Genomic DNA, 14,511 nt, shown 5'->3' on the forward strand with positions numbered 1-14,511 from the left:
GGATTTACGGGAAGCCTAACCGTGAAGGGTTGGCGCAAGTGGATGGGACACCGCAAATTTAGAAAAACTCACTTCCATGGTTTGGTGAATTCACATTCTCGGGTGTACCCTTTGTTGCTCAGAGCGTTCAATCAGGTAGATGGAGCATGAATTCCCAAAGGGTTATGTCCATATGTAGAACACATATGGGTTTCTGAAAAGTGAGAAAAACTCAATCAGGAAGTAGGATCGAGCAAACAATGCTAAAAACTGGTCAAAATTAGAACACATATTTCAGGCTCGGTGTTGGAAGAACTTGGCGCCAGCAAACAGAGGCCAGCACAACTTTTCTGCTTTAGCGCCTGGCGACAGAGGATGTCGTCTGGCGCTAACGTCAAAATATTGGCGCTAATCTTTGTTCGCTGACGCTAGTTCCTACATGCCTCAGCAGCTTTCTGTGCTCGCTAAAATTTTCCAGTTTTGCGTAGTGTTATTTCGATCCTAGTTGTGAAAGATATTCCTCAAATTTCCTACGTGTAAAAATCCTATGTTTTAACTCATTACGGATGGTCTTTCCAATGAGATCTTTTTTATGCATATGACAATAATGTTAATCAAAACTACGCACATGAAATACTTAGAACTTTTCGAGTCTCATCCACTCATTCTAAATCATTGCCGAATTAAATTTCAGGAATTAAAATAGAAATCCTCCCCTGTGGAGTCTCCAAAAACTTTAGGGAATATTTCAAGCATTACCCTAAACTTGAACCCCACTGTGATCATACACTAAAGTACGGTGGTGTCCAAAGGGAAAGAAGATAGAGCAAAAGAGTAGCCAACAAGTTTTAGGAACTTGTAAACCGTTCACAGGGTGAATGTTACACCCCTTAACGATCCAGGACATCGTCAACTCCAATAGGTCTTGAACCATGACTGGTAGTTCGGGGATGAAGGTACAAATCCAACCCAAAAGAGATTGAACCTGCCCTAATAATAGGCCTCTACTTTAATCTGATCGTATTCATGTGCGCTTTCAGAGTAACATGCAATCATTAGGATTACCCTAAACTTGTTTATCTATGTTGGTTGAATATTAATGCACAAACAAAACTATTATTGACGATCACTTGAATTATAATCAAATTAACCCTAAACAAGATTATTAATTATCTTATTAAGCGTGATTACAAGTACAAATTCCCTTTAAACATGTGTAAAAGGTGTGATCAAGCAATAACAATAAATATCAAGCAACATAATAACAATAAATTATTATAACAATTATAATCATAAAAAATCATCATCATCATGTTAATAATGAAGCATAATAATAGCAAGATCCTAGGCATGATACTAACAAGATTAATAACAAACCCTAGCATGAAATTAAACAATAAAAATCAAAGCTTTAACCCTAACATGATACTAACAATCATAAATATTAGGAAGAACAGGAAAGGCATCATACTTTTGATCATACTTGATATTAAAGTTACCCTAGACATGATACTAGGAATATCAAAACACCCTAACATGACGCTAGGAATCATAATAGCAACCTAAACATGATTTCTACATCATAATAACAATTTAAAACCTTTAAATCACTTACTTGGATGCCTCGTACCTCTTTCTAATAACAAAACACACGCATCAGTAACTTCAAGGATAATAATAAACAAACAATTAAATTAAACAATTGAAAGAGAGATTTGGGACCAAGCCCTCAGAAATTAAACCTTTCACGTCTAGGGCGAAGGCAACTTCGAATAATGCTAGGTGTATCTAGGTCTTGTGAATGCGGAATTTTGTAAAAAGAAGGTAGGTTTAGAAAAGAGAGAGAATAAGTTTTAAGCTTAGAGAGAAAAAGAATTGATGATTGTAGATGAGAATTAGGTCTTGTAGATGATTGAAAACGGAGTTTTTAGGAGGCTATTTATAGAGAAAATCAGCCAAAAAGATAGAAAATCGAACCAGAGTTCTGACGCGAAAAAACGAAGTTAACGCCAGACGCTGACATTAGCGCCAGACGCTAGTGCTAGCGCCAGGCGCTAATGCTGGCGTTAGGCGCTAATAAGGATTTTGACGCGTTTTCTAAAATCAGATAGAAATTAACCGTACGGGAGGATAAAATCGTATTTTCCTCAAAAACATTCTTTTATTCTGATTAAAACTCTAAAGAGTCAACAAAAGTCAATTTATCAATGCTAATTGAATTATGAATGAAAAGAACCTTCTAGAAGAATCTAGAAGACTACAACCATTCCTAATTGCATTAGGAATGATAAATCCATATTAGGCCCTCCTCTAGATCATTGGGCCGCATATAAGGTTCAAACCGGGCCCAGTTTAGTAATTTGGCCATAACTTCCTCATTATTCATTAGAATTGGGCTTATGATATATCGTCGGAAAGCTCTTTTCAAGCCCTATCCAACTACACTATTAATGGACCCATATCATGGACCATCCAAACTGGATTGGCTGTTTTCTTAAAGTAGATTTTCAAAAACAGAGAGAAGAGAAAAGAAATTAAAATTATCCGCAACACTAGACTTTCCACACTTTCACTTCATTCGATTATGATTTGGCGTGAAAGGTACTCATCACCGGGTTTGGTTTTGGGGAGACACAAATGGTTGTCTACAATTAAGATCCCTCAAAGCCAAGTTGAAGCAACAATTGAAGAAGTGGCAACTAGTTTTCTTCGGGAATTTGAAGAAGGTCCCAAGGAAAGCAAGGAGATCTTTATGAGTCGGAGAAAGTCGGCCAACTTAAGCACATAGTTATGCTCTTGAATAAGGGTCTTTCCAAGTTGCACTCAAGTGTTGGTGTAGGTTCAAAACCTTTACAAATCATTGATTTCTTATGTGGTTGTTGTTGGTGGGAAGGATCATGATGCATCCTATTGTAGAGAGTTCAACCCCAAGCATGGTAAGGTTTTGACTTTGAGAGAATAATAGTTTTTAACCCAAGCTCAATCCCAACAACTTCAACAACCTCCAACGCAAGAAAGCTCCTACCCCCAAGATGCATCTCTCCTCAATCCACCAACCCAAAATATTTCCTACCATTCCAACCAAATAGGGAACTCTCAAGATCAACAGCATGACCTATATCCACAAGCGTCTGAAGAACAATCCCCACCCGACCACACACAAACCTAAATTTTTCAACAACCTCAAATTATCACTCAACAAATCTAAGAGAACAAATTTCATAATGAATTTGTTTCCCAACTAGCCAAAATTTCTTCTCTCCACTCAACCACAATACTCCCCTTATAATCATCTAATAACCCTTCACATACTTCCAACCCAAATATTATAAGGAGGATGAGAGCAAGAAGGACAAGGGTGTAGAGGATGTGGTTAAGAAGAAGGTTCAAAAACAAAATGAGGAGACATTTTATTTTAGTTAACCAAACGAGTTTGAAGAACCGGTTCCCTTTCCTAGTAGGCTAGTTGAGAATGTTGTTTTGAGGAGCCTTATGGCAGTGAGCATATGTAAAGTTGATGTGGTCGATGGTGGGATGGATAATGAGATCTTACTTCAATGTGATGTAAGTAATTCAAACTAACGAAATTTTGTGGTGGGATGTGATGTTAGTGATAAAGGTGGTGTTGACAAGGAAGTTATGAAAAAGAATAAGGAGACCATGAGGTATGATGACTTCCTAGAAGTTCCCGCTTAGTGTGAAGACTCCCTTGAGGAAGGTGAGGTTTCCCTTCCTAATATTAAGGATTTAAAGCTTAATCCCCCTCCTAGAAGGAAAATAAAGAAGAGAGAAAAGAGAAAAAGAAAAAGAGAAAAGATGAGCCACCATTGGCTCTTGATTCATCCCCTCGTTTCCCTTGTGTTAATGTGAAATCTCAAGCAGTGCTTATTTTCAAGCTTGGGGGCATCTATGATTCCATCTTCAAATTTATGAAGGTGATTTTCTTTAATCCACCTTGAATGAGGTGAAGGGTCAAGCTAGAGACCATAAACAAGCGCTTCCCGGGAGGTAACCTGAAGGAATTCAAACACATTTTCTCCCCCTCCTTTATTTTTCTTTTTGTTTTCTTTCTTTTTTCTCTTTTAATACTTTCTTTTGTTTCTTTTCTTACCTTATAGGTTGCTTTTTGGAAGCTTGGAGCAAAGTGACTTTTGGAAACTTCAATTTTATGCTCCTTAATTCTTTTAAGCCAACCTCCTAGTGAGACCTTTCTTGTTTTTACTCTTTTAATTTTTCTTTGAGTGCTTCGTCTAGGATTAGTTTAAGAATAAATTGAATGGTTCGAGGTTGTTTTCATTGGTTCTATGGAACTTGGGATCGTTGATGCTATTATCGAACGATCATTTGTTTGACAAATGGAAATTAATTGGATTATATGCCTCATTTGTAAACCTTTTAATTTATTCTTCCTTCTATAGCATTGTTTTCCTTTTTTCTGTTTGACATGCATGACCATGGCAATTTGATATGCACATGTTTTGGAATTTGCTTTTAATTTGGGACTTGCATCTTGGATGTTTTTCTTCCTAAGTGGTAAATGTGGTAAGATGGAATTTCTCTTCATAGTGGATTTGAAACCCTTTGTTGGTAATTGTTATATATCCCTTGTGAGCTTCATTTATTCTAGCATTCATCACCTTGTTGAGCGGCAACTTAGGATCCTTGGCTATGCATGTCTTAATCCTTGTTTTGACCTCTAGTTCCAGAGATCATAACCGAGCCTCTCTAGGGGAGGAAAAGAGTACCTTTTTTCATTTTTCTTTATTTTCTTTTCGTTTTGTTACAAATTTGATTTTCAATTTTGCATCAACCTTTCTTGCTAACCAATTTGGGCCTACTTTTCCCTTTCTTGTCTTAACCATATTATAAAACCAATGGCCTATGTTTACCAACCCTTTTAGTTAGTGAAGCATTTGGATTGTGAGGTTTGAATTTTGAGTATATTGTATATGAGCAAGAAATTCATTGAGAATTGGTTTAAGTAAGGTATTGAAGGTTATGCTTGATATTAATTTGCAAGAAAAGTTTTAAAAGAAAGATGCAATTCAAGAAAATCAAATGAAGTCCCAAGAAAAAGTCGTCCATAGTTAAAAAAAAAGGCAAGGACATCGAATAAGAGTTTACAGAAAAAAAAAAATAATTAAAAAAAACATAAATATTTTAGTTGGTTTTGTTTTTCTTCCCTTGTTTACGCATTGAGGACAATGCTTCGTTCAAGCTTGGGGGGATCGTTTCTTCGTTTTTGTATGTATTATGTGTTGGTTTTGAACAAGCTTGGGCGAGATTCAATGTGGTATTTTTGTTTAATGTTTGGTGACTTCTTGAGTTTATTTTTGAGAAAGGGCCCCTTTTTAGCTTCACTTAGCAAATTTCACCAAAATTTTCAAATTTTTACCCTGCCTTGACCCCCTAGCCTTACATTATAACCAATAAAAGACCCTTAGACCCTTTTTGGTTGAGTCAATATCAGTGGAGGGAGATAGTTGTCAAGCCTTTGGAGAGAGTGTGCATGGCTAAGATATCATGATTATTTTCTCAAAGTTTTTCATTTTCTTTATCTTTTTCCGGTTCCTTTAAGGAATTATGAGAAGCTAGCTTAAGGGTTAATTTGAAGCTAGTGGAGAGAACGCGACCCGATTGATTGGGGCTAAGGTGGATTAAGTCCTCATTAGTTCTTTATGATTAGCATATGTTATGTTTCAATCAACAATTTACATCTTAGAACGTGCATACATTTGTCTATTTAGAAAGATTGGCATTCATTGACGCTTTTTCTTATCTCTTGTCCAAATATGAACTTATGTTTTTATTTTTCTTTTTATGACTCTTTTTCTTTTCTTTTTATTGCCTTGCCCTGGTTTTAGTATAGAGTTATGGGTTAAGCTCTTAGGAAACCCCCACGAGATGACACTTGTCCTCTAGGGTGATCTAGGGGTTTAAAGGGTTTATCTTTAATTGCTAAAATTGATCGTGATTCCTAGAAAGTGAGTTAGTGTATATTCTCATCCACTTTAGTGTGTTAATCTTTCTTGTATTAATGTTTCTCCCTTTCTCTTTGTCTTACTCGAGGACGAGCAAGACCTAAGCTTTGGGAAAATTAATAAGTGTCATTTATGACACATTTTAGGAAATTTTTTCCTTTTGTTTTAGGTTTATTTCGAGCATTCCCGTTATTTCTTGTCCATTTAGTCTCGTTTTAGTTAATAATGATTTAGTTTATGTTTTACGCCTTAATTTGCAATTTTATGCATTTTTCTCAGTTTCTAGCTTGTTTTGTGTGCTTTTGTTTGTGATCTTTCACTCATTCTCTCGTGTTCTATTTTGTCTAGGTAATCGGCATTTTCCTTGATATTTATGCCAAGAGAGATGGCCGGAGTCTTCATGAGAAAAGCGTTGAAGCAAAGAAAGCTATGAAGTAAGCACGAGCATTACCAAGGAGCATCATCCCAGCAGCCCACGAGCATCCAAGCAGCGAGCCCACAACAGCAAAAAGCGCAGATGCTGGCGCGACACAACCACCCGCTAGCGCGACCCCCTGCACCCATAGCCACTCCAAATTTCTATAGATGGCTAGGAGATGCCAGCCAGCGGGAGCGGCTCTCCGGCCACCGTGGGCTCTGCCCTTGCCTCGCGCAAGCGGCTTTATGAGTTTTTTTGCGATTTTGTTTCATTTTTGATCGGTTTTTGGGATGTATTTATATTATAAGACCTTCTTATGACATTTTATCATGCAATTTATTAGTTTTGATCTTAATTTCTCTTTTAGCTAATAATTAGGGTTAGATTAGAGTAATCTAGAGAGCGATAGTAGTGTAGATTAGGATTTTCTCCATTGTTGCACTTTGATTTTCTTCAAGCTTTGTCAATTAAAGTCTTCCATTAGTAATCTCTTCTTCCCTATCTCTTTTATTTAGTTAATTGCTTTCATTTTGTTTATTTATTGTTTTGTTATTTCATTACTTGCTTAATTGTTCTTTCTTGTTTTATTTTCATGTTCAACCTTGTTAATTATGCTTTCTTACATTGTTTAGTTTCATGGTTAGTTTCTCTTTCCTAGGCTAAGCTTTAGCTAGGGGAAGGGGGTGAAAAACATGTATTAATATTGATGGTTAATGATGATTTGATTGAACTCATGCCATAAATCTATGAATGTATAATTTTTGATATCTTAAGATTATTAGTAGCACATTATTTTATATTCCCTAATTTAGATGCATGAGAGTGATTTAAATTAGGATAAGTTCACCTTTACTTTAATGATTACATGAAAATGAATTGTTTAAGTAGAGTTTTATGTATTGTGCACTCTTAATCTCTCGATTTTATTAGTGTCTAATTGGATGCATGAAAGTGATCTTGATTAGGCCAATAGCTCATTCATTGATTTTCTTAGACAATTGCATGAGATCGAGTGAGTTTTTTAGGTAGAATTTAGTATTCTATGGCATGTTCTTCATGATAATCATCGTTGTCCATCTTTGTTTAATCGTGTTTGATACCCCCGTACCCCCTAGCGTTGTTTCCCTTTGGTTTAATCCTTCTTTATCTTTATTTCTTAATTATTATAGTGTTTTTAATAAAAGAAACCCAACAAATATATACTTTCCATTGACTCTTGCATTAGTGAGTTTGGTGTTTAAACTAGCTTAGTGTGTTTCCTTTTTGGCTCGACCCTTTACTTACCACTAACTAATTAAGTGTACCACCTATTAACCCGTGATCAACACCGAGGTTATCGATATATCGAATCAATTTACTATATTAACTCGTTTTCTTTCTAAGAAATGTATATAGAACTTAAATCACCTTTGTAATAAATAGCCTTATTATTAAAGTGATAGTCATCTCATATTTTTCTTGGCAAAGGATATGGAAAAAATCGAATTTAGTTTGATTTGATTGCTTTACTAACATAATGTAATCAAGTCGATGGTTGTCAAATCATCAAAATTATTTAATTTTTTATATGATTATGTAATCATTACTCAACACTTTATGCATTTTATAGATGGGCATAACTACTCAATAGTAGGTCCATATGTGCAAAAGCCTAAGGTGGGCCATATTTTCGTAGAATGATGATTTTCGTGGTACATGGTTATGGTCTACCTCAAGGAGGGTCTTTCTAGGGTTGTAAAGTGGCTAGGCTCAAGGGTTGAAAAAAATGTACAAGCTCAAGTATACTCCCTTAACCCCTTACTTTTGGTGCTTCTCAAATTAAAACCTTTCTACTTTGTGTGACAACTCTTACATAAGGTGTCTTTTCCTTTGGTTTTGGGTTTAGAACGATTTTATCTTTCTTTTGTATTTGATCTTTTTGAGTTCAGACTAACTTTGTGTCCCCCTCTTATGTTTCGTTCCCCAAATTTTTTTATTTGTATCTCTTTACACCATTCCCATCCCAAGGTTTGGAATAATGTAGATGGATTGTCCTAAGGTTATGAACAAGGAATTATCTACTTCTTGAGATTGTTGACAACATCTTGAGATTGTTCTAAGGTTATAAACATGGAATTATCTTGAATTGTTGACCACTTCTTAAGATTGCGTCTTCGAGCTTTGTCTGTTTTCAACTTAGGTGAAATCCTCTATAAAAATCTAGTCCATCTATATGATTCATGATTTCATTTATCAAGTCCATTTCAAATCATGTTCCCACATTATATAACTTTAGAAATGTGTGTGTCTAAACTAAGGTATTGTTAATGGCACTTGTATGGTGGAGACATATTGTCTATGAACTTTGGGACAAGTTCATGATCTGGAGGTCTTTGTGAAAGAAGAGAAACCTTTGATAGCTACCTTAAAAAGAAGTCAATAAAGCCTTCTTTCTCCTCTTGCTTAAGAAATACAAGATTGTGCAAGGTAGATGTGAGCTCGATGTATGTTATCTCCGTATTGCGCTAAAAACGGTTTTACAGCGTCACTCCAAGTGGTAGTTTCTTTTGCATCGAGGTTATAAAACCATGGTCTAGCAATTGGTTCCAATGAAAGAGGAAAAGTACATGCATATAAGCTATGCTCAACCCCTTTCAATGCCATAATTCCAATAAAGCTCATTAAGTGATTGTTTGTAACCTTAAAGGTTGGTAAATCCATAGTCAAGAACTTTTGTGGGAGAGTCTTGCCACCAGGTTGTGGTGCAAGCTCATAATTGAAGTACTTATTCCCTGAGCTAGCTCGAAGGACCTAGTGGCAATTATGAGTTACCTTAGGGAATAAGTACTTCAATTATGTAAAAATTTCTTCTCTAGTCCTTCCATTTGGACTCTTTCCCATCATATAACCCTTATGGCTCATAAGGATGAACCATCTGGAACCCCTTGATTAGGGGGCCCTGCTGAGGTAGTGTACATGGGCGAATGCCTCAAAGCTGGGATCTAAAGCAGCGATCTACCTCCAACATTTCACAGGCGGCAACATAGCATATGATGTTGACCTAAGAGTTAGGGGCTAGTTACCAGATAAGTAGTTGGTATCTATAGAGAATCCTCTCCACACGGAGAGGGAAGCAAAGACCAACTTGGATAGCCACATCGTAGCAGCCAAAACACTCATCATCATAGCTGGCCTTCTCTGGCTAGACGACTGTGTCCTCAGCATCCGACACAGTAGGAAGGAAATCATGTCCCATGACATGTTTAGAGATAAATCCCCAAAGTTATTAGCCATTGCCTTTCGCCTGCCCTTTAGAATATGCAAATAATAAGGGGCATGTTCCCCCAACGCAAAGTAGACGGCTCGGCCCAACCCTCGCCCTTGACAACATACAAGGACTCCCTTGCTTCGTTCAACTTAGAGCACGCCTCCTCCGAATCAATGGAGGCGCTAACAAAGATTGATGGTTCAGAATCATTATTAGAGATGTCGGACCCCGAGTCCGAGATGGGGGCCTGATGGCTAGTATGCCAGTAGTGCCCTCCCCCATTTCCTCATCCGACGCCAAACAATCAGCTCAGGAACTTGTTGTTCATCCAAAGACTCCTCCAAATTCAAAGAGCCAGGGGTATTAGGAGATTTGGATGGTTAGTAAAAAATTTCGGTAACAGGTACCCTAATGGAGCCATGTGAATAGAGAGTAGAACTTTCCGAATGGTACTGAGAATTATCCATCCTGTACTTCGTACTTGTTTTCTTTGTTCTGGCCATGGTATCTTGCACAAACACAGATACGGTCGGATTCAAAGAAGTTTGCGAAGGGGAGTCCAAGAATGAGCATTCGATACTCCTAGTTCTAGATTAAGCTGTCCCCGGTGACCGGACGATCGCTAACCTAGAACGTGCCATGTGCATTTGGGAAACCATTTTCGAAAAAGAAAAGGAAACCAAAAATAAAGCAAAAAGAAAAGAAAACAGACGGTTACCTTACAAGTGAAGGTACGGGAGCCGCTTGAAAAGGCTTGGACGATTGTTTAGCAGGCGGACTAAGTCACGAGTGTCGGATGCTTTCACAGATGGAAACAAAAGTTCTCAAAGTCTAAGATTCAAATATTCTCTCTTTAAGATTCACGCAAACGTGTAAAGATAAATGAGGGGTCAACCCCTATTCACGACCAATGCCTAGCTGAAACCTTTCACGTGGCATGCCACGTCACCCCTGGAGGGGCAAATGATCTGAGTATGTCTACCTCGCCACATGGCCCAATGAGAGCGCAACACATGTCACATGAGGTCTCTAAATGGATCTCCAAGGGGGCGACATGTGTCAAGCAGATATGCCCTCAGGAATTGGTGGCCTTCAAGGCACAATTCCTGAGGTAGCACAAATGGTGGAGCCCTAAATCCTAGGTCATCAAACCCTAGGTTAGGACACCTAATCTCGGAATCCGAGAAAATACTTTATTTTCTGTATCCCTTTCACCCCGATCCCGTACTAACTTAACTGTGGGAGGCGGAATTCCGAACATTTGGAGCTTCCGTTGTTGTACAGGTACAGATGGCTTGGAATCAGACTACGAGTTGTAAGTCTCCTAAGGGACACAAAAACACCAAAAATATTGTTATTGTTATTGTTATTGTTATTTTTATTGTTATTGTTATTGTTATTGTTATTGTTATTGTTATTGTTATTGTTATTTTTATTGTTATTGTTATTGTTATTGTTATTGTTATTGTTATTGTTATTGTTATTGTTATTGTTATTGTTATTGTTATTGTTATTGTTATTGTTATTGTTATTGTTATTGTTATTGTTATTGTTATTGTTATTGTTATTGTTATTGTTATTGTTATTGTTATTGTTATTATTATTATTTCTAACAATACTAAAAATAAATAAATAAATAATAATAATAATAATAATAATAATAATAATAATAATAATATCGATGTGTCTTGTGCTACCGACTGGGATTCCATTGTTCTTTGTCTCAACACGGCGCCCTGCTTGCTCTCAGGTTTTTATTGGGGATATTTTCGGCGACCACGCGGTGTCGTGTGCTTGTTTTGGAATGGGGTTCAAGAGTTTTGCGAGAGGGCTTTAGCTTATTGTCCTTGTGTTGATTGTAATAATGTGAATGTGGTCGATAGTATTGAAATCATTAAAGATCATGTATTATGTCGTGGGTTTAGGCATTTATACCATGTGTGGATTTGGCACGGAGAAAGTGGAGAGTACAGTGGGGATCTTGATCGGAATGATGTGCGTGTTACAAGAAATGAGATTAATGTGGACGAGGAATACGAACGATGACTATATTGTTGATAATGGTGAGGATGGAGCTGATGATGATCAGGCGGATGAGGTCGAGGATGAACAAGTGGATGAGATGTTGCATGGTGTTGAAGGTGGAGTGTTTGAGTTATTATCGGAGGCTTCCAAAAAGCCTTTGTATCCTGGGTGCAAAAAATACTCCAAACTATCGGCCGTGCTAACACTTTTCAACATTAACTCGAAGCATGGGTGGACGGACATTAGTTTTACTTCTTTGTTGACCACATTAAGTGATATGTTGCCTTATGGGAATGAAATTCCTAAGTCTTACTATTACGCAAAGAAGCTCATGTGTCCATTTGGTTTGGAGAATAAGAAGATACATGCATGTCCTAATGAATGTATTCTATATCCAAATGAGTATGAACGATTGCAGGAGTGTCCACGATGCAAGCGGTCGCGTTACAAGCGCATTAGTTGGAATCTTGGTACGGAGGGACCTCCTGCTAAGGTGTTGTGGTATCTTCCCATTATTCCAAGGTTTAAGCGTATGTTCTCAATACCAAAAGACGCTAAAAACTTGAGGTGGCATGTAGAGGGAAGAAAGAAAAACAGAATGCTGAAGCATCCAGCTGACTCTCCACAGTGAAAGAACATTGATTTGAAGTTCGAGAAATTTGGTGATGAAGTCAGAAATTTAAGGCTTGGGTTGTGCACGGACGGGATGAATCCATTTGGCACTCTTAGTACCAAACACAGTACATGGCCTGTACTTTTAGTGATTTATAATTTGCCTCCTTGGTTGTGCATGAAATGTAAGTATGTAATGCTTTTATTGTTAATAACAGGGCCCAGGCAACCAGGAAACGACATAGATGTTTACCTTGCACCGCTTATTGACGACTTAAGAAAGATGTGGGACAAAGGGGTTTCCGTTTTCGATGCTCATCAGAACGAGATGTTCACATTGCGTGCAGCCCTTATATGGACCATGAATGACTTCCCTGCATATGGCAACTTGTGTGGGTACAAGGTCAAAGGGAAAAAACCATGCCCCATATGTATTGATGACACATCAAGCGTATACCTTACTCATTCTCACAAATATGTCTACCTACGGACTCGAAGGTTCCTTAGGCGTGATCACCCGTACCGTAGGAAGAAAAAGGCTTTCGATGGAACAGTGGAAGAGGATAATGTGCCTAAACCATTGACTGGTGCTGAGATTTGTGCTCGGGTGAAAGGGATACGAACGGTGTTTGAAAAATCAGAAAAAACTGTGGTCTCAGTTGCTCTGTTTAATAAAGAATCAATCTTTTGGAAGCTTCCGTACTGGAGAGAACATGACGTTAGGCATTGTCTTGATGTGATGCATATAGAGAAGAATGTGTGTGATGCTCTTTTGGGAACGCTTATGAATATCCAAGGAAAAACAAAGGACAGAAAGGTTGCACTGTTAGATTTGAAAGAGATGGGGATTCGTCCAGAATTTTGGCCTCAAGAAAAGGTTAGAAAGGGGAAGGAACCGAGAAAAGAAGATGAAAATGTTTCGAAAAAAGGGAAGGAGAAGATCAAGGGAAAGGGAAAGGCCAAAGATGCGTCAAAGAAGAAAGTTGGGGGTAAAGGGAAGGATGAAAATAATTATTTACCCCCGGCTTGCTATACATTGTCAATGGTAGAGAAACGTATGTTTTGTGCATGTCTATACGGCATTAAGGTTCCATCAGGGTACTCATCTAACATGAAAATATTTGTAACCTTATATGGAGAATTGAAGCTGACAAGTATGAAATCCCATGATTGTCACATTATGATGCAAGTATTCCTACCGATTACAATCCGTGGTATTCTACCGAAACACCTGACGGAAGCGATTACAAGCCTTTGTTCGTTTTTCAATACAATTTGTAACAAAGAGATTGATCCTTGTACACTAGATGCTTTGCAAGCAGATGTGGTTGTGACTTTGTGCAAATTTGAGATGTATTTCCCACCCTCATTTTTTGACATAATGGTTCATCTGGTTCTTCATTTGGTGCGTGAGATTAAGTTGTGCGGTCCAGTGTTCATGAGGTGGTGCTACCCTTTTGAAAGACACACGGGTACATTACAAGATAAAGTACGGAACCGGGCTCACCCTGAAGGAAGTATGATGCAAGGGACCGTGGGTGAGGAGATAGGTAACTTTGTGGCGGACTACATAGCCCTTGCTCAACCTATTGGTCTTCCTACTTCTCAAGATGAAGGTAGACTTGATGGTCATGGCATAATTGGGTCAAAACGAATGTCACCAGACCGAGATTAGTTCTTACAAGCACACCTTTATGTGTTGCACCATGTTTCAGATGTGCACCCATATTTAGACGAGCACATGGCTAGTTTGCGTGACGAATTTCCATCGAAAGGTGAAAGGGCACTTATGCAGTTGCATAATAAGAGGTTTATTAATTGGTTTCGTGATCAAGTAATGAGTCGATTGCTGGATGATACTAATGTGACCGATACAGTACGGTGGCTTGCGTACTGTCCTGGGGATGATGTTCGTTCATTTGAGGGATATGACATCAATGGGTAAACTTTTTGGACCGAGGGTCGTGATTTGAAATCTTCCTCCACCAAAAACAGTGGTGTAACGCTTGTGGCATCGTCAAGGGAGTTTGCAAGTTCTAAGGATAAATCACCTGTCGATGCAAAGTTGTCATACTATGGTCGAATTCAAGAAATATGGGAGCTTGATAATTGTGACTTCACGATTGCTCTTTTCAAGTGTAAGTGGGATGATAATATCAGGCGTAACGTCAAATATGAGGACTTTACTCTTGTAGATCTTGGCCACTTGAATGATAGTGCAAAACCATTTATCCTTGCATCTCAAGCTA

Source organism: Chenopodium quinoa, unplaced genomic scaffold (assembly GCF_001683475.1).
Source record: "Chenopodium quinoa cultivar QQ74 unplaced genomic scaffold, ASM168347v1, whole genome shotgun sequence".
Taxonomy (NCBI): domain Eukaryota; kingdom Viridiplantae; phylum Streptophyta; class Magnoliopsida; order Caryophyllales; family Amaranthaceae; genus Chenopodium; species Chenopodium quinoa.